Raw genomic sequence first — 20,826 nt, forward strand, 5'->3', positions numbered from 1 at the left:
CAGATTGCTCCTTTAATTAAAGTACACTATATTTTATGGTATGAAAAAGCTGTTTGCTGAGTAATAAATCCACAGTCACAAAGGAAGTGTATGTAGATCCACATGTTTTTAATCAATGCTCAACATTTCACCATGAAAATCATATTTTATGCAACACAGGAAAATGGTAAGACTTTGATCTTCAATACTTTGGTCTTGTTTATTCAGCAACTTCTTTTCCCTGTAAGAAGAAATAAATAATATAATGGATCAGTAATAATAATCAACATGATAAATATATGGATAGAATATAATGGATCAGTAATAATAATGAACATGATAAATATATGCATAGAATATAATGGATCAGTAATAATAATGAACATGATAAATATATGGATAGAATATAATGGATCAGTAATAATAATGAACATGATAAATATATGGATAGAATATAATGAACATGATAAATATATGGATAGAATATAATGGATCAAGTCTTTAGTGCTCAGTACTCAGCTTGGATATTTGATGTTGAAGTACCAACTGAATTACTCTCATTAGATTGTTTAGCCCTTCCTGAAATGTTCTTCTTAGGGATCTTCAATACAGTTGAGTGTAAAAGGTCTGTATTGACGTCTGAGAAGACTGAATCATAGGTGGTGTTGATGTGGTCATATCTGAACATGAGTCAGGTACAGGTTTAGCAGCAGTTCTGTACCTTTCCAGAGTCACGGGTCTTGGCTCTGAGCTTGTTGACCTGAGTCTCAGCGATGTCAGCACGCTCCTCAGCCTCCTCCAGCTCATGCTGAACCTTCCTGAACTTAGACATGTGCTGGTTTGCTGCTTCCTCCTGGGTGAGGAAAGGAGACGGAGAGCAGAACATCAGCATTCATTATATACCTTTTTCTGAAGATGGATATGTTTTCGAATCTATGCTTTCAGAGTATTTGACTAAGACTGTGACTCACTGCTTCCTCAGAATGCCTCTTGTAGGCCTTCACTTTCATCTGCAGCTTATCTACCAGGTCCTGAAGTCTGCCAATGTTCTTCTTATCCTCCTCAGTCTGTGGGAGAAGATCAAATGATCAATGCCCCATAATTATATACACAAACCTATCTGTTTTAGTGTCAAGTGTGTGAAGAATACACTTTCTCTTACCTGGTAAGTGAGCTCCTTGACTCTGCGCTCATACTTCCGGACTCCCTTGACTGCATCTACACCTCTTCTCTGCTCGACCTCCACCTCAGTCTCGAGCTCACGCACCTTTGTGGAACAAATACATGTAGGCATTTGTTTGAGCTGGTGAAATCAGATGTAAAAAATCTTCTACCTAGTCAAGGAGGCACAATTGTTGACTGTTCCTATGTACTATTTACAATTTTTATTGAAGGGGTCTATAATTATAACAACTTTTCATTTTCTCGGTCAGTGGTTCCTAAAGTGGAATTTACATTTCAATTGTTATGAATATTGATAGTCAGAAGCCAGACAGAAGCACATTCAATTCATACATTAATTTGGAAGGTAAGTGGGAAAGCACCATATTAAAGTAATGTTTCCAGAGTATGTACATATGTTTGCTACGATTTTATGTTGTTTTATCACGTTTTTATGAACTTGTGAAAGTCCGCTAGCCTACAAGCTAATTTAGCCTTCTAGCTTGTAGCCCCGCATAGCAACACTGGCTTCCCTAGCAACAGCCCTTTTGCAGCAGAGTGAATGAGAAGCTCGCGATCTCGAGAGAGAGAAATTAAACAATGTAACTAGATGAAGCCTAACAAATTATTACAATGAGATGAATTTGATTAATGTACAGTATATTATATCGTGTGTTGATTATTATTATGAATGAAATGGCAGTTTAGAAGAAGTCTGCCAAGACAACTGTACAAGCTTGAACGAAGCAACTAGATTAATACAGTTGTATATCTATATTTTAAGGTCTTGGCTACAATTCTTCTCAACTCCACTAAATAAGTGTAACACATTCCCCAAAATGTTGATTTTGAATGTAAATACATCCTGATTTAAGCTTTTAAAACTGCTACATTTTCTCTCCGCCACATGGCAAAATGTGTAGAATTTCAAGAAATTAGCTCTAAAATTACAAAATATTATTTCTGTCCAAAGGAAAAATGTGTAGAATAGCTGAACATTTGTTTTAAAACTGCAAAATGTTGTTTCTGATGCCAGAAGGTGACTTTAAAATGTCCTTTCCCAGGGGCCAAGACATGATTAGTCCGGCCATGCACTGCAGAAATCGTAGCAAATCCAAAAGATGAAGACTTGTAGACAATCCCATTGCGACCTTAGCTAGCTAAGCTCATGCACAGAAAAATTGGGTCTAACGGTTGTGTTGAACTGCACATGTTCATGCAGTCAAAAGCACTCCTTCGGTAGATAGCTGTTTTTGATGAAAATTAGTAATGACAGTTTCAGCTACTTAAAGATGCACTCCAGTATCTTAATACATTTACTCAAGTCTAGGTCTTGCCTTGAGATTTCAAGAAAATTAACAAAGAAGGATGAATGTTTCACTTCTCCCATAGACATCTCAAACCCTGGTCTGGTCTGAATCACAAGCGTTCCCGGACGTCTTGCAATGTTGCACCTCTGGGGTTAGAAACACGGTGGTAAAACTACCTGGATGCTATTTTTACTACACTCTGAAGTAGGAATTGTATTCTGATATTATGAGGGGGTCACTAATTAATTTTCTATCACCAAAGGGGTCCTGTGTCAAAAAGTTTGGGAACCCTTGATCGAGGTGGTTTAGGGTGGCAGGTATCCTAGCAGTTAAATGTTGCTGGTTCAAATACCTGAGTCTTCAATGTGAAAAATAACTACATGTCCAGCAATCAGTCTTATAATCCACCCTGCTGATAACTCACCCTGGACTCCAGTTTCTGCAGCTGCTTCTTGCCTCCCTTCATGGCCAGATTCTCAGCCTCATCCAGGCGGTGCTGCAGGTCCTTGACTGTGACCTCCAGGTTCTTCTTCATCCTCTCCAGGTGAGAGCTGGTGTCCTGCTCCTTCTTCAGCTCCTCAGCCATCATGGCCGCCTGGAAAAGTAGTTTGTTTAATTTATGCACCAATTGGCACCAATCATAACATCCCTCTGACATCTTTATTGTGGTTAACCAGCACAGCTACCATTTCTCTTGAGGACAAGTCAAGTTGATGTAATTCAAGGACTCACATCAGTGATGGCCTTCTTGGCCTTCTCCTCTGCATTCCTGGCTTCCTGGATGATGTCGTCCACCTCTCCCTGCACCTGCACCAGGTCAGTCTCCAGCTTCTTCTTGGTGTTCAGAAGGCTGGTGTTCTGAAGGAGGAAACAAGACGGTTTGTTTAGCTCTAAAGAGAATTTACAATGCTGAAATAAAGAAAATCTTCAAGCAAAGACTGTCGAATCCCAGGTGTGTGTAAACGGTATACTTGGTTGAGTTTTATTAGAAATATCTGATCCATACCTGGGAGTGCAGCAGTCCAACACGCTCGCTGGCGTCTACCAGCTCAGTCTCAGCCACTTTGCGGCCTCTCTCTGTCTGCTCCAGAGCAACTCTCAGCTCCTCGATTTCAGCCACCATCAGACCGTTTCTGCGCTCCACCATGGCTGCCTGCTCCTTCATGTCCTCTGCAGCACGGACGGCGTCATCAAGGTGCAATTGGGCATCCTGGGGTTCACAATGACATACGTTCATTAGGACTTGTGGAAGTAGAGGTGATAGGATGGGTGATAGAAATGTTCATTGGGAAGAATTTACTCAATATCCCTACCTTTCTACAGTATATAGTTCAATCTATTCAATTCCTCTGTTCTTTATTTTCTACAGATTCACAAACAAATCCCTCTCCATGTTCAGGTGTTTGAACCTGATGTCCCTTTACCTTGAACTGTCCCTGGATGTTCCTCAGCTGTTTCTGGGCCTCAGAGGCCTGTCTGTTGGAGTGGCTCAGCTGGATCTCCATCTCATTCAGGTCTCCCTCCATCTTCTTCTTCACCCTCAGGGCATCATTCCTGCTCCTGATCTCAGAGTCCAGGGTGCTCTGCATGGAGTCAACCACCCTCTGGCTGTTCCTCTTGATCTGCTCCATCTCCTCATCCTTCTCAGCGATCTTCCTGTCCACCTCACCCTTGATCTGGTTCAGCTCCAGCTGCACACGCAGAATCTTGGATTCCTCGTGCTCCAGTGTTCCCTGGACAAACAGAAGCAGTCATGTGAATTGTGTTAAATACATTTGTATGTATATAACACAATGATGTAAATATATATATATGACTACAATAAACTCCAATACAGGGATCATTGGACTGTAGCTGGTGTTGGCTAGTGTAACACTGCTTTCCCCATCAAACAGCTGTAGTTTGTACCTCAGCCTCCTCCAGAGCGGTCTGGATCTCAGACTTCTCTGTCTCCACGGTCTTCTTGGCCTTCTCCAGCTCATGGATGCTCTTGCCAGTCTCTCCAATCTGCTCAGTCAGTTCAGAGATCTCCTCTGTACACACACACACACACACACACACACACACACACACACACACACACACACACACACACACACACACACACACACACACACACACACACAGGAGCAGTTTAGACTTGGGGGATGTTAAGTGGATATGCCAATGTACTGAAGTTGACATTGAATCATAATAACAGTTAATTAATTAACAGCAATTCATATGGTCTTGCAAATCTAATTGCCCTCCACATCCTTTGGTTGTTCAAGGGAATAGTGATCACAAGTAAAATTAAATATATATTTTGATCTGTACATTTGATGCTTACAGTTCTCTCCATTTTCAAAACACTAGTCAAACATGAGCCAAATAGAACTGCTATCAAATGCTCACGTTGCAGGTTCTTGTTCTCTCTCTTCAGAGTCTCCAGATGATCCAGAGCCTCCTCATAGGAGTTCTTCATCTTGAAGAGTTCAGTGCTCATAGAGCGAGCCTCCTTCTGAGCTCCTTCCAGCTCAGCCTGGCCCTCCTCATACTTCTGCTTCCACTCTGCCAGAACCTAGGAGAATCCATGGGATTTTCATCAGAAGTCATTGATGAAGAGTTTTGAATTAGAAATATGCTCCAAGTAATCATATAGCAAACAGAAAATATCACCCTTGGGTGAGGTTTATTTGTTTTCACCTTGTCAAAGTTCCTCTGCTTCTTGTCGAGGTTGGCGGCCAATGCGTTGGCTCTCTCAACATCAATCATGAGGTCCTCCACCTCTCCCTGCAGCCTCTGCTTGGTCTTTTCCAGGGAGGCGCACTTGGAGTTGGTCGCCTCAATGGTCTCCTCTGCCTCCTGCAGACGCTGGGCCAGCTTCTTCCTATTGGACAACAGAGGGAGGTTTAATGAGCTGAAACAAATGTTACAATACATGTTGATGTAACATTTTCCCAGAGCCCAATCCACCCTCACCGTCAATACCCTATATTTGAGTTTTTGTGTTGCGTGCGACTCACTTGGCCTCCTCCAGCTCCTCTGTGCGCTGGATGGCATCAGTTTCATACTTAGTCCTCCACTGAGCCACCTCACTGTTGGCCTTGGACATGCCGCGTTGCAGCTCTGCCTTGGCCTCCTGCTCCTCCTCAAACTGCTCCCTCAGGAGGTCACAGTCATGGCGGGCAGACTGGACACCGTGGGCCAGTGCGTTTTTAGCCTGTGAGAGAGAAAGACAAAGAAAGATTAGAGTCAAACAAATTATAGTAGAAGTCTCTGATGGTGGTGTAGTCACCATGTATATCAAGATATGTCTTTAAACCAGGGTTCTCGAGCTGGAAGGCCACGATTTTATTTGGCCCCTCACGTTTTCTGAATAAAAAATATAATTTTGGGCAGGGGGACTGTAAAAGACTGTAAAAACACCAACAAATCAGCTCCAAGTGATTTTATTTTGGGAAATCCAATCCAAAGTTTTCCCTTGAACAACAGACAGATCTATGTGATCAGAGGCGTCATGCCCATAGGGGGCACAGGGGCACGTGCCTCCTCAGATTTGTCCTGTTGTTGTTTCTCTGTAATACTACTAGTTACCTTGCAATTTTCTGATGTTGGCTTTAGTCAGCCCAGATACCATAGGTTCCCAAAATCCCAACCTCATAACTAGCTACCAAGAAGCCATTTCAGGCTATCAATCGAGGTAGAGTGGCTAGCTTGTCTAACTATCTTAGTTTGCATGCCTGCTAGAAAGGCTGGTAGACTTAAGATAAGCAAGCAATAACTAAATGTACTGAATAAGACTCAAATTCCTTTCAATCTTTTACCCAGATTTTAGCAGAGATGAAGAGAAGCATATTTAGTTTCTTTTAAAAAAAGAACCACCAGTCAGGAAGACACAGACAGCTGAAACTGTTGTTGTTGTTTTTTACAATGAATTAAGTATAAAGATTATGACCATAGATTGCAGGAAAAGCTGTTTCAGGTGTTTGAAAAATGCAAAAATCTCCAACTTCAGGATAGGGGCCTAACCTGACTGGACCCCCAGTCACCATCACATACTTTGTGACCCATCAGATTTTTTGGGGGGGTTGGGGGGTGTATTATGTCCCTGTACGTGATCGTATACAAATGTAAGCAAGGTTTGAAAATATTATGTTTTAGTCAAATATTATATCTGTCTGCGTTTCTTGCATTCAATTGGAAGTCTACAAATGATTTGTAATTATGTCCTGACCATCCCCACAAGAAAAAAAAATCAGCACACGGATGAATCTAGTCGATGATCCCTGCACTAAACTCGGGTCGGTGGAGTCTATCTTGGGTCCCTTACCTTGACCTCCTCCTCAATCGCCCTCTTCAGCTCCTCCACCTGCTGGGTGAAGGCCTGTTTTCCTCTGGTCAGCTGAGACACCAGGGCTTCCTTCTCCTCCAGCTGGCGGCCAAACTCACCTGTAGGGACAGAGGGACATCTTGTTAATGACGTCTTTGTTTTCTAAGATTGAAAATGTATTTTTATGTATCTTGGGGGCAATGTTGTTCGGTGGTGAATAGTACAATAGAAACAATGTGGACCAGTAGAGGCTCCTCAGAAGAGGAAGGGGAGGACCATCCTCCTCAGTGAAATTAACAAAAATACAAATATTGAAACATTAAAAAAGTTAGATAAAACTATACCAAATATATTCACACCACCAAATCATTGATTAAAACACAATGTTATGCAATGAAGGTCTACAGTAGCCTCAACAGCAATCTGTAGCGTAGCACCATGGTGTAGCCATGTTTCCATTCAACAGCTAGTTTCCATCCTCCTCGGGTGACATTGACTTCAATACAAAACCAAGGAGGCTCATGGTTCCCACCCCCTTCCAGAGACTTACACAGTAATAACGACTACGAACTGCAACCTATCACAGGTCTTGCAGCATGAACTGACATGTTGTCCACTCAATCAAAGGACTAGAGAATTAAGAGATTTTTTTTCATCTGATCACAGACAGCTGATGTGTTTTGAACTGAAGTCCAGAAGGGAAAAGGAGGAATGATTGTCCTCCTTCATCTTAAACATCACCGACCGGCACTAATGTGGACTATGGACATAAATCCCCAACACATTTTATTGTGGTTTAGTGAAGTAAAGCATTAGTTTGTTGTTCATTGCTGATGGTACCATTTTCTGTCAGGAGTCTGGCCCTCTGTCCGCTGATGTCGTTGACCTGGCGAACATTCTCATCATTCTTAGTCTTCAGCTCACTCAGCTGGTCCTCAAGAGTACGGCACATCTTCTCCAGATTGCCCTGTTAGTGAAACATGTTCCATCATTACTTTATATACATGACTCCTGTCAACTTCAGTTCACTTGAATGGTGATGTAGTTGACCCTCCTCAACACTGCTTGATCAAAACATCACTACTCACCTTAGCCTTGGCGACGGCCTCCATGTTGCTAGAGAGGTCATCAATCTCCATCTTGTACTCGCTCTTCTCCTTCTCCAGCTTCTGCTTGACACGCTGCAGGTTGTCGATCTGCTCCCCGAGCTCAGCCACACTGTCGGCCTGCTTCTTGCGCAGAGCGGCGGCTGTGGCCTCATGCTGCAGGGTGGACTCTTCAAGATCACGACGCAGCTTCTGGAACTCAGCCTCACGCTTCTTGTTCATCTCAATCTGAGCAGCAGTGGCGCCTCCGGCCTCCTCCAGCCTCTCGCTGATCTCCTCAAGTTCCCTGGAGAGATCGGCCCTCTGCTTCTCAACCTTAGCCCTGGCAGCACGCTCAGCCTCAATTTCCTCCTCCAGCTCCTCAATACGGGCCTAGAACAGGTGTAGGAGCAGGGGGATGAACACTACAATACAGTTGAAACAATTGAACCTCACAAAATAATAATAGTATGTATATTAAATGTGTTAATGCAAAGACAGTTAATATATTCAGTAGAGTGTCCAATTTAGGAACCAAACTACCATTTTGATGCACCGTCTTTACAACAGTAAGAAGCACCATCTTTACAACGGCAAGAATCACCATCTTTACAACGGCAAGAATCACCATCTTTACAACAGTAAGAAGCACCACGTTCCAACCTATTCATCCATCAGAATCCACCGGGAAAAATATGTGCTACCAGAATAATGTTTTTCAAGTCTGTGCTTTTCTGTTCTGGAGCTTTGTACCTGGGTGAGTCTGGAGCTGAGACCCCTAGATCCTGTACTGTACCTGGAGTTCCTTGATCTTCTTCTGCAGCTGAGCTCCCAGAGACTGCTCATCCTCAATCTTGCTGAGGAGCTGAGTGGTCTCAAAGTCCTTCCTAAGAAAAACAAATATGCCGATTGCAGAGTTAGTTTCATTTCGAAGTGTAAAGGGAGGGTATCATACCATTCACATTTCTTTTAAAGGGATACTTCAGTATTTTGGCAATGATGGCCTGTATCTACTTCCCTACAGTCAGATGAACTTGTGGATACCAGTTGTATGTCTCTGCATCCAGTATGAAGGAAGTTAGAAGTAGTTTTGCGAGCCAACGCTTACTAGCATGCTAGCAGTTACCATATAATTCCAGTCATTGCGCTAACAGTTAGCAACTTCAAACTGCATGCAGAGATGTAAAAATGGTATTCACAAGTTCATCTGGCTCTGGGGAAGTAGATAAAGGGCTTCCAAAATCCTGAAGTATCTCTTTAAGAATCACATGTAAATGCTGATTCACAATTACAATAATTAGTCAAGAACAACCACTATTGCAGGTAATACTGTAGTCATTTGTTTGTGTTTACTTCTTGATTTTCTCATCAGCTTGCTGCTTGTCATTCTCCAGGTCCATTATGGACTCCTGGGCCAGTTTCAGATCTCCCTCCAGCTTTCTCTTGGATCTCTCAAGGTCCATACGGAGCTTCTTCTCTTGCTCCAGAGAACCCTCAAGCTAGAAGATAAAAACACATATATTATTCAAAACTAAATATCTGAAGATAATATCATCTTACATACTATCATGGCCAAAATGTCAAACTCCACTCACGTCGTCCACTTGCTGTTCCAGCTTGGTCTTGGCCTTGGTCAGAGTGTTGACTTTGTCCTCCTCTGCCTGCAGGTCATCCAGTGTCTGCTGGTGGGCCTCTTGGAGGGATTTCTTCTCCTTGGTGAGCTTGGCAACACTCTCATCCATAGACGCCATCTCCTCTGTCAGGTTTTTAACCTTTAAATGGCCACAACATAATTATACTTCACCATAAAGGGGAGTTATGTATATATATTCTTATATATTGCATTCAGTTCGTTTAGATTAGAACTGCATCAGCAATTACTGTACTATAGATTCAACAATAGATGGCAGTGTTCACCACGCCAGTGTACTGAATGGAAGTCATAAATGAGGGGTAGCAGAACATACAATGAATGTTGGAAGTACCCCACAACTGAAATTCTACTATTGTGTCTTAATTTTTCCTGCACCCACAATACAACTTGAATTCCATTTCTGTTAAGCTATGTTTTGAGTTGATTATTGTTTGGTTAGACTGTCTATGGTAAGACACAAGACCTTGTTTTCAGTGGCGTGCTTCTCCTTCTCCACTTTGGCCAGGGTGAGCTCCAGGTCATCAATATCCTTCTTCAGCTCAGAGCACTCATCCTCCAGCTTCCTCTTCTTGGCAGTCAACTCAGCATTGATCTCCTCCTCATCCTCCAGCCTCTCGGTCGTCTCTTTGATTTTGGCCTCCTGCTGGATCTTGCTCTTGATGAGCCCCTCACACCTTTCCTCAGCATCGTTCAGACTCTCTCCTTCCTGGTTTCAGAACAGGAGAAAAAATCAGCGGCCTACTTTTGTGTATGAAAATATAGACTTCATTTAGTCAAATATGTCAGACCAAATCATGAAATATATAAATAACATGGGCGATAACAGGGTGCCTGTGTGTATGTAAATGTGTGTTTAAATGTGCCCTCATGTAGGTCGTTGCTCACTCACAGATGTTACTTGGAGCGACAGGTCGTTCTTCTCCTGCGTCAGGGCCACCAACTTCTCCTCCATTTGCTTCTTCGTGGACAGAGCCTTGGCCAGGTCTGTCTTCATCTTCTCATAGTTCTCCTTCATGTTGGCCAGCTCCTTCTCAGTCTCAGCGCTCTGCAGCAGGGGCTTGATCTTGAAGTACAACTTCATCCATGGCCAGGTTTTGACATTCATGAATGAGCGGATGTTGTACTGGATGGCGAAGATGGAATCTCTGTTCAACAGAAAGGACATAGTGGTGAGTGACGTCACACTTCAGTTCAACGTTTTGTTTTCATTTACATTTGGTTGAGTTGTCAACTAACGTGAATTCAACATGAAATTGAAGTCGGAGTAAAAGAACAACAAATCCTCTGCCCCTTTTGTTAACAGCTGAGGAATCGGTGTAGGGAAATGTAACCCATCTTAAACTCACAGACAGCTCTCTACATGCAACGACTGACAGGTCATGCATGTTAAGCTCAACAAGAATTTGATATTTTTCAAAAAACGAATGGGTTAATATCACAAATGTAAATGACAATCGAACAGCCAAATCCCCAACTGCAGCTATAAAGCTAGAATCCTTAGTTGCTACATCCATTTCTGGACTAAATGAATGAACCCAACATCTTTAGTAGACCATTATAAGATGTACTTTCTCATTCTGAACAACTCACAGCATATACAGTATGTAATCATAATGCATTAGATACTGGTTGTTGACAGAAAGCTTTGCCAAGATGTCTATTATTCCTCACCTCCTCTCCATCATCTTGGTGAACTCTCTCCTCATGAGGAATCCACGGCTGAGAGCCTGGACCATGCCGACCAGAGTGGCCAGCTTCTCATCTCTCATCTCCTCCAGGACACCCAGCAGACCGGCTTTGAAGAACACCTGAGACACAGGTTAACATGGTCAATGGAACCACAGATGGTGACAGATAGAAAGGGTCAAACCACTAGATTGATTTAAACAACATTAACTTTGCAATGGTTACAAACAAACCATGTGACAGGTTGTTTCTAAGTTGTTAGTTATTGTACAGTTGTAGATTCATAATGTACACAGATCAACTTTTTCCAGCCTGAATTTAAAATTAATTACATTGAGATGTTGTGTCACTGGCCTTCACATAATAGCCCATAATGTCAAAGTGGAAATATGTTACATTTTTACAAATTTATTAATTTGAAATGAAAAGCTGAAATGTCTTCGGTCAATAAGTATTCAACCCCTTTGTTATGTCAAGCCTAATTAAGTTCAGGAGTAAAAATGTGCTTAACAAGTCACATAATAAGTTGCATGGACTCCGTGTGCAATAATAGTGTTTAACATGAAATTTGAATGACTTTCTCATCTCTACCCCACATATACAATTATCTGTAAGGTCCCTCAATCGAGCAGTACATTTCAAACACAGATTCAACCACAAAGACCAGGGAGGTTTTTCCCTTGACTTGCAAAGAAAGGCACCTATTGGTAGATGGGTAAAAAAAAAGAGATTGAGTAACCATTTGAGCAGGGTGAAGTTATTGATCACACCTTGGATGGTGTATAAATACACCCACTCAATACTAAGATATAGGCATCCTTCCTAACTCAGTTACCAGAGCGGAAGGAAACCTCTCAGGGATTTCACCATGAGGCCAATGGTGACATTAAAACAGAATTTAACTGAGGATGGATTAACATGTAGTTACTCCACAACACTAATGTAAATGACCGAGTGAAAAAATGGAAGCCTGTACAGATTGATAATATTCCAAAACATGCATCCTGTTTGCAATAAGGCGCTTAAGTAAAACTGCAAAAGAATGTGGCAAAGAAATGTACTTTATGTCCTGAATACAACACATTATGGCAAATCCAACACAACACTGAGAATCACTCCTCATTTTCCAAGCATGGTGGTGGCTGCATCATGTTGTGGGTATGCTTGTTGTTGACAAAAACTAGGCAGTTTTTTTACGATAAAAAGAAACGGAGTAGAGCTAAGCACAGGCAAAAACCCTAAAGGAGAACCTGGTTCAATTTGCTTTACAATAGACACTGGGAGACAAATGCACCTTTCAGCAGGACAATAACCCAAAGCAGAAGGCCAAATCTACACTGGAGTTGTTACCAAGATGACACTGAATGTTCCTGAGTTGCCAAGTTCAGTTTTGTCTTAAATCGGCATGAAAATATATGGCAAGAATTGAAAATGGCTGAAAACAGACACATCATCTAGCAATGATTAACAACTAGCTTGAGAGAGCTTGAGGAAATCTTTAAAGAATAATGTTCAAATATTGTACAATCCAGGTGTGGAAAACTCTTAGACTTACCCAGAAAGGCTCACAGCTGTAATCGCTGCCAAAAGGAAGTCTAACATGTGTTTGCTCAGAGGGTTGAATAACCAAGATGTATTAGTGTTTTATTTTTCATAATTGCTTTTTTTTTTACAAATGTTAGAATTTTTCTTCCACTTTGACATTCAAATATTTTGCGTAGCTCATTGACAATAAATCACAAATAAATATTTTTACATCACAACTTTTCACAAAAAAAATGTTTTTTTTAATCAAGGGGTGTGAATACTTTCTGAAGGCTCTGTAGATGAATAATGTACACAGATACAGACAACTGCAGCCATACCACTCTAACACCATGCACATGAGAATGACTTTAGTTTCTCTTCCAAACTTGTAATTAATGACTTTGAAGAAGAAAACAAAACTACAATGATTTTCCACTTTTTCCATTAGTTAACTGAAGAAGAAATAATAAAATAGTGTGTATACCAACTGAAGTGATTTTAAATTATCATAATAGTTATGTTTTGTTGTCATCTTTTCCTGGGGGTTTTTGACTGACCTTGGTGTGTCCAAACTTGTAATCCTCGTGATTCACATCAATGGACCCAAGCAGCTTCTCAGAAGCCTTCTTGTTGTCCATGAACTGGCCCTCAGGGATGACGCTGGCATTCAGTACTTTGTACCTGAATGAGAAGACAGTTTTAAAGTATGTCAAGTTGTAATAAGTTGGTTATATTACATACAAGGTAAGAATATTATGATGCTGGGAAAACCCTTGGAGCAGATATGTTATGTGGTGGGTGTGTGTGTGCAGTTGTGTTTGAGTGCGTATGTACCTCTGCTTGAAGTCAGCATAGATGATTCTGCTGGGGAATCCCTTTCTGCAGATCCTGATACCCTCCAGTACACCATTACACCTGAGCTGGTGGATAACCAGGAAGTTCTCCATCAGACCTGGTAAAACAAACCAAGTCTCTTTTAATACTCATAAACAGATTATATATTGGGATTGTTAAAGTCACTGATACTGTACTGATAAGATGCCATATTTAACTCAATATTTCTTGTACCTGGAGTCTTTGACTCGTTGGGGATCAGGCAGCGCACAAAGTGAGGATGAGTGCTCCTCAAGTTGGTCATCAGCTTTTGTAAATTCTCCTGTAAGAGGGTTACAAACCATTTTCTCAGACATCATTTATGATAATCAATGCATCTTTTGAAGGACTAAATATGCAAATTTCAAAAGCTCACCCTGAACTGGGAGGACACAGTCTGCATGGAACCACCCTTCTTCTTGCCTCCTTTCTTGGCTTTATCTGTTAAAATGGGGAAAAGTTAAAGATAACTAGAAAAGTACATTTCCTAGAGCGGGTGGAATAATAGAAAAATAATAAGAGTATGTAAGAAATCTAGAGTGGTCTTGTCTTCAGCAAGCACACTAATTATAAACCAGAGAATCTCTGGTTAACTTCACACTTATCTAGAGGCAAATGCTGCCAATGAGATTGTGTAGAATAACATCTATTGTATGATTAAATTAACCAAGTGTATTAGTAAATCAACCCAGTGATAAACCCTGAGAAATTGTGATACATTCAAAGACTTTAAAGAACATTTGGGTCTGAGTTGTAACTAGTATTTAGTTAAATATTGTGACGTGATGCTAGTCTTACCCTCAGGAGGGGGAGGGGGATACAGGGCAGCCAGAATTTTGACTCCTGACTTCCCGTACAACTGACAAACTGAGTCGTTCAGGGGGTCCTTGTTCTTCTCCAGCCAGCCAGTGATGTTGTAGTCCACAGTTCCGGCGTAGTGCACCAGGGAGAAGTGGGCCTCTTGCTTGCCTTTGGCAGGCTTGGGCTTCTCAAACGACTTTGTTTTGCCAAGATGCTGGGAGTACAGCTTGTCTTTGAAGGTAGTGTCTGAAGACTTGGGGAACATGCACTCCTCTTCAAGGATGGAGAAGATGCCCAATGGCTTTACGAAAGGAGATGTATATCAAATTAGTGATATTTCCATTTAGGGTCACATTCATTCCTTTAGTAAACATGCTGTTATAGGATTATATTCCTTTAGAGGCACATAATAGGAAACCTATTGAGATCTCAACAGTCAGATACTGATAATATCTCACACAGCGTTCCATTTGAGCTTTGCTGTTGAGGTCCATTATAATCCTCACAGACATCTTACCTTCTCAATAAGCTCAATGCAGGCAGCCAAGTCCATGCCGAAGTCAATGAAGGCCCAGACGATTCCCTCCTTCTTGTACTCCTCTTGCTCCAGGACGAACATGGTGTGGTTGAAAAACTGTTGCAGTTTCTCATTGGTGAAGTTGATGCACAGCTGCTCCATGCTGTTGTACTGTTGATGGAGTTTTAAAAGGGATCATTTCATCATACAAGACTGTAATCCATCTCAATCACATCTAATTGTCTTGTTCTGGTCTCATACTCACATCAAAGATCTCAAACCCGGCAATGTCAAGAACACCGATATAGAACTGCCTTGGATTCTTGGTGTCCAACATCTCATTGATCCGGATGACCATCCACAAGAACATCCTCTCATAGATGGACTTGGCCAGAGCACTGACTGAGTTATTAACCTGCAATGATAATACCTCAAATTAATACATGAGATATTGACCATGTGTAGTGAGTGATCAGGTTATACGAGCTTGGGAAAAACATCACTATTCAAAAAAAGCAATGCACTCATCCCCAAAATAATTATGGTGCTCAGAAAATGGTAGATGCTGTGTTTGGCTGACTTACCTGAGGCACAGTCTGTCCCTTGGTCACATACTCGTTGCCGACCTTCACTCTGGGGTAGCACAGAGCCTTCAACATCTCAGCTGAGTTCAGGCCCAGCAGGTAGCCGATTTTATCAGCCACTGGAGAGAGAACCAATAACAACAGACTCAGGGACACAAGATCACTTGTTTCTGATTTCACACTGACAAAATAGTTTGGCCAAATCATATCTTTGAAGGTTTTGTAGTCATTTTTTGTTCTCCAAAAATGATCTCCTGCCTGATTTTCATGTGGCACTGTCTGTCTTAGGTGTTCTATTTCTATGTTGGGGACTGGGAATGGGACTAATGCTCTACATATTGTATATCTATGAGTGGGACTCACCCTCTGTGCCGTCTGGCTCGGCCTGCTCCTCACGCTGCTTCTGCTTGAATTTCAAGTTTCCATGGTGCAATACAGCTCCTGTCAGCTTGTAGATGCCAAGCTTCTCTTCATTAGTGAATCCCAGGATTGTAATGGCATCCTGGCATTAAAGAGGAAGTACAACAGAGATGAACTGAACGGTAGTTTGCTCAGTTACACTACAGTTCTGTGCTGCTCACTGCAGAACAAATGGGATGGATAGATTTGACTGGCTTCTCTGTTCCACATGATTACGCTTGGAAAACACATTAGTAGATGGCAGCACAAAAGTAGTTTTCACAGTTCCACAGGACACTTAGTGGCGCTCTCTTGTGGATGTCTTAAATGTATGTGCCTCAAGGCAAAGTGTGAAGGTATGAGAAGTTCCTTTACGTTCATGCTTAACTAACACAAGGCATTTAGAAACAAACTAAAACATACATGAAAATTCCTAGCTGCAAGTTGGACTTTCACAGTACATTCAGTGTGTATGGTGGTCCTATCCATTCCATATCTAGAGTTTGGTTAACCCTTTGTTTGACTCACATCTGTGGCATCCAGCTCTTCATTGTCGTTGATGCTGGCCACAGTAATCTGTCCCTGACTGCACATGGGGAAGTCGTAGGGGTTGGTGGTGATGAGCGACATTTCTGTGGACAAAGGAGAACAGCTTGACAGGTAAATCTCTTAGAATTCTGCTCTCCTACTTTACATTATCTCTCCCTCTTTTACTCAATAGATGGACTCAATGATACATGTAGTATATAATGAATAGCATAAAGACTGAGACTTGTGGACTAGTGCATCACAGTGTATTACTTTATAGATATTTCCCAGAGACCTGACTCATGTCTAGATGCTTTGTTAACTTGGATGTAATCATTGTAATAGTATTATTAATTTTGACTATGAATATTTTTTTTGAAGTTCCACAGATGGGGGTGGGAATAATTTCCCATGAACCTCTACTTTGTCGTACCAACTATGTCAGGTTTGTGGCCTGTCATCATCTGGAAGAAGATGTGGTAGCCTCTCTCATCGGGCAGCTGGAAGGACACTCTGGACTTCTCCAGCAGGTCTGAGAGAGAAAGAGAGAGATTATATTATAATATAATATAATATTAGATTATATTTGTCTATATGAACTTCACAAAAAATATCTGTGTGGATTTAGGAAGGCATTGAAAAATAATCAAAACCAACTCACAGGTCTCAATGTCAGCTTTAGCCAGTTTACCACCTTGGAAGTGAATCCTGATGAATTTACCCTGTAGTAGAGCATAGTAGTAGTATAGGCCAACAAATAAATAAACATTTTACTTTGATAGACCCCTTTAAACATTACCGTTTGTTGCACATCTATTGAAATGACAATAGGGAACTACTGAAATACATTTTTCCAATATAAGGTCAATTCCACAGTATGCCCTTCATACTACTTACAAAGCGAGACGAGTTGTCGTTCCTCACTGTCTTGGCATTACCGTAAGCCTCCAGCAGAGGGTTAGCTGCAATGATCTGATCCTCAAGAGACCCCTGATTGAGACAAACACAACTTGCTCAGAAACTGATAATAGCAAGTTTTTTTGATTGAACAATTTCCTTGAAACATGATTCAGCTGGAAAAAACCAAACCAAATGAAAAAAAGTCAAACATAAGAACAACCTACCTGCATTTTGCTGGGGTCTGCTTCTTCTTCTTGCCACCAGACACTGCAATGGTGGCAAAGTACTGGATGACACGCTTGGTGTTGACAGTCTTTCCTGCACCGGATTCTCCACTGGTTTATATGACAGAGAAAGAGGGGTTTTAGTTACATGTTTGAGTGTCAGATTGTCTTTTACTAAGAAATAGCGTAGAAAAATACACTATTAACCTGTGTTCTGACATAAGTCTTTAACAAATAATCCTTCTCATCGACTCGTTATTACACAGAGCCTGATGCTCTAATCCATTCATAATGTCATGTATTTCATCACACCAAGTGACCCAACTTATTACAATAGAAACACTTTCTCAAGTGACATTTTAGTAAACAACTTACGTAATCAGGATGGACTGGTTCTCCTTATCTGGAACAAAAAAACACATTGCTTATCATACTCAAGCAACATTCAGGGGACATTATTTAATTCAAAGCATCATCACGACTTTCAATTTGGAACATTTTCCATTCAAGGTTAGTGAAATCAGATATTCCCAGCAAACTGTTATTACCTAGACTAGAAAATAGTGGATACCTCTCTGAAGCATATTTTAATTTCCATTGATGCATCCGTTCATCTATCCATGAGCACTTAATGGACATCCATCCATGAGCATCCATTTGTCCATCCATCCAATCATCCATTCATCCAACCGACCATCCTTTCATCCGTCCATCCATCCAACCATCCATCCAATCATCCATCCATCCAACAATCCATTCTTCCACTGTGATCCATCCATCCATCCATATCCATCCATCCTTCCATCCATCCATCCATCCATCTTCCATCCATCCATCCATCCATCCATCCATCCATCCATCCATCCATCCATCCATCCATCCATCCATCCATCCATCCAACCAACCATCCATCCAATCGTCCATCCATCCAACCATCCATCCATCCATCCATCCATCCATCCATCCATCCATACATGAGATTTCGTACCAATCAGCATGAACTGAAAGGCGTTGTCAGACACGGAGAAGATATGGGGTGGAGCCTCCATCCTCTTCTTCCCTCTGTAGGCGTTGACAACATCTGAGTCGTACACAGGGAGCCACTTGTAGGGGTTCACCGTGGCACAGAAGAGCCCAGAGTAGGTCTGGATGAAAGCATAATTAATTTAGGAGATTAACAGAGTCAGATGTACTTTTACCTGGATTTATGTGAGGATGTGGGTGTACTTTGGTAAACTGATGTGGGTTTACTGTATTGATATGTTTTGGTTTCTACCATTCATTTATGTGTAGTACTGTATGTGTATATTTATTATGTTCATGTATGTGTGTGTTTGTATGTGCAGGTTTCTTACATAGATCATCCATGCTGCATAACGCTCTTTGAGGTTATACAACACAGAGGCTTCATTCAGGTAGGTCATCATGGCCATGTCCTCAATCTTGTCGTACTTAGGGGGGTTCATCTCATAGATGTCTGCCTCTTTGAACACTTTTCCTTCCTGAAACAGTCAGAAAACTAGATTATACACAGATCAAAGTAGACATGACTGAAATGCTTTTTGCTCATTAAATACATGTTGAATCTTTTAAAAAATGCACATCAACATTTAATCCAACTACTTTGTTATCACCCACTGACACATAACTGGTGTTTCTTGACTATTACAAACAATCTATACCATTGTTAAGTACAAACAATCTATGCCATTGTTAAGTAGCTGTGTTAAAGATGATGTGTTTGAAGGTTATATTCTGCTTACAAAAAAAACAAGAAATGCTTCATAATATTTATTTTGTTAAATATTTTATATTGAAATGTTTTTGATCAATTCGATGAGTTTTCAAGAAATTGAGAAATTGCACAAACTTGAACTTGAATACTTTTCAGATCAGACTTACCTCCTTACTGCCGTCAGGTTTGGTGACTGTTACAGTACACTTCCCGTCGGCCCTGGCGGTGACTAAACCCTTAAGGTACAGCTCCACCTTGTCTGTCACATAGCAGGCATTCTTTGAATCAAAGGGTGCGGCTTGTGCCTCCATCCTCTCCTTCTCAGATTTACGGAGGTATATGGCAGCCTTGCCGTAGATTTTCATCTCAGCGTCCGTACTCATGGTGATGGATAACTAGGAAAGAGATTAAACAAGAAACATGATTGACTCTGTGGTGCTTCCTCCCCAGTCAACAGAGTTAGGTGAGTGGTATCTCTCTCAGAATATTCTCATCACTTTTTATTTGAATAGTCAAACCGTGTCTCACCTTCTTTTTCCCCTCCTACAGATGAATGTGTACTTCTTGGAGGACCCTGTGAAACATAAGTTGTTGTGAAAAAGCACAAGTCTAAAGCAGTGGAGGCTGCTGAGGGGAGGACGGCTCATAGTAATGACTGGAGCGTAGCAAATGGAATGGCATCAGACACCTGGAAGCCATATGTTTGATGTGTTTGATACCATTCCACCTTTTCCTCTCCAGTCACTACCACAAGCCCATCCTCCCCAATTAAGGTACCACCATCCTCCTGTGGTCCAAAGCCTCATCATTTAGTCCCTGAAGGCATAGAAAGCATTTATCTCAATCATTACAGCCATGTCCAATTCATCATTTATACCTTCATTTAACTAGGCAAGGCAGTTAAGAACAAATACTTATTTTGCAATAACAGCCTAACCCCGCCAATCCCTCCCCTAACCCGGGCTGTGCCAACTGTGCACTGCCCTATGGGACTCCCGATCACAGCCGTTTGTGATACAGCCCGGAATCGAACCAAGGCCTGCAGTGACACCTCTAGCACTGAGTTGCGGTGACTTAGACCAGGCCGCAGTTGCAAATGAGAACGTGTTCTCAACCAGTCTACCTGGTTAAATGAAGGTGAAATAAAAGACTGAGGATCTGAGGTGCCACTGGTAACTTTCATTGTCCTAGTGACAACACACTTTACCACTATTTTGTTATTTGATTAAAATGAATACCGCTGAAAACCCAGTTACATTCAAGACCCTTCAATTTACAAACAAATAAAAATTAGAGATTTAAAGTAAAGCATTTATGAGTAACAAAAAATTGTTACATTTGATTGCATATTGTCAAATCTTACAAGAGACATGCAGAAGTCAATTCAAACAGTGCAGTTAGCTACTGCCTCAGATGCTGAGTACAAAGATGAGACAAATATACAAATCTAAGGAGGTGGAGAGGTCTTACCACAGAGGAAGAAGGTATCTGACTTATGGATGCTGGGGCCTCAGCCTCCTTATATCTGGTTGGAAGTGCCAACCAAGCAAA

The 20,826-nt window shown here is 41.4% G+C and overlaps 1 long non-coding RNA gene and 1 pseudogene across 2 annotated transcripts in view; one reads left to right on the plus strand and one right to left on the minus strand.

The window, feature by feature from the left end:
* Window positions 1-87: 87 nt before the first annotated feature.
* Window positions 88-20,764, minus strand: LOC118380854 (myosin heavy chain, fast skeletal muscle-like; annotated as a pseudogene). The gene is made up of 41 exons (XR_008107961.1): window positions 20,746-20,764; window positions 19,804-19,849; window positions 19,443-19,670; window positions 18,896-19,042; window positions 18,529-18,685; window positions 17,916-17,943; window positions 17,541-17,651; window positions 17,314-17,406; window positions 17,078-17,138; window positions 16,850-16,948; window positions 16,417-16,520; window positions 15,853-15,991; window positions 15,490-15,608; window positions 15,171-15,320; window positions 14,906-15,076; window positions 14,386-14,689; window positions 13,964-14,028; window positions 13,783-13,870; window positions 13,549-13,666; window positions 13,272-13,395; window positions 11,173-11,309; window positions 10,391-10,646; window positions 9,965-10,207; window positions 9,443-9,619; window positions 9,201-9,346; window positions 8,644-8,734; window positions 7,851-8,240; window positions 7,603-7,729; window positions 6,763-6,881; window positions 5,456-5,652; window positions 5,136-5,319; window positions 4,845-5,010; window positions 4,359-4,483; window positions 3,875-4,183; window positions 3,457-3,660; window positions 3,183-3,308; window positions 2,875-3,045; window positions 1,142-1,246; window positions 951-1,046; window positions 701-832; window positions 88-220 (listed from the first exon to the last, which is right to left on the minus strand). The product of XR_008107961.1 is annotated as a myosin heavy chain, fast skeletal muscle-like (transcript).
* Window positions 7,847-20,826, plus strand: part of LOC127920919 (uncharacterized) — a 50,838-nt gene continuing 37,858 nt past the window's right edge. Inside the window, exon 1 of the long non-coding RNA XR_008107962.1 lies at window positions 7,847-7,886. This is a non-coding gene — a long non-coding RNA (uncharacterized LOC127920919). The remainder of the gene's footprint in view (window positions 7,887-20,826) is intronic.

The sequence above is a fragment of the Oncorhynchus keta genome, unplaced genomic scaffold (assembly GCF_023373465.1).
Source record: "Oncorhynchus keta strain PuntledgeMale-10-30-2019 unplaced genomic scaffold, Oket_V2 Un_contig_2122_pilon_pilon, whole genome shotgun sequence".
NCBI lineage: Eukaryota > Metazoa > Chordata > Actinopteri > Salmoniformes > Salmonidae > Oncorhynchus > Oncorhynchus keta.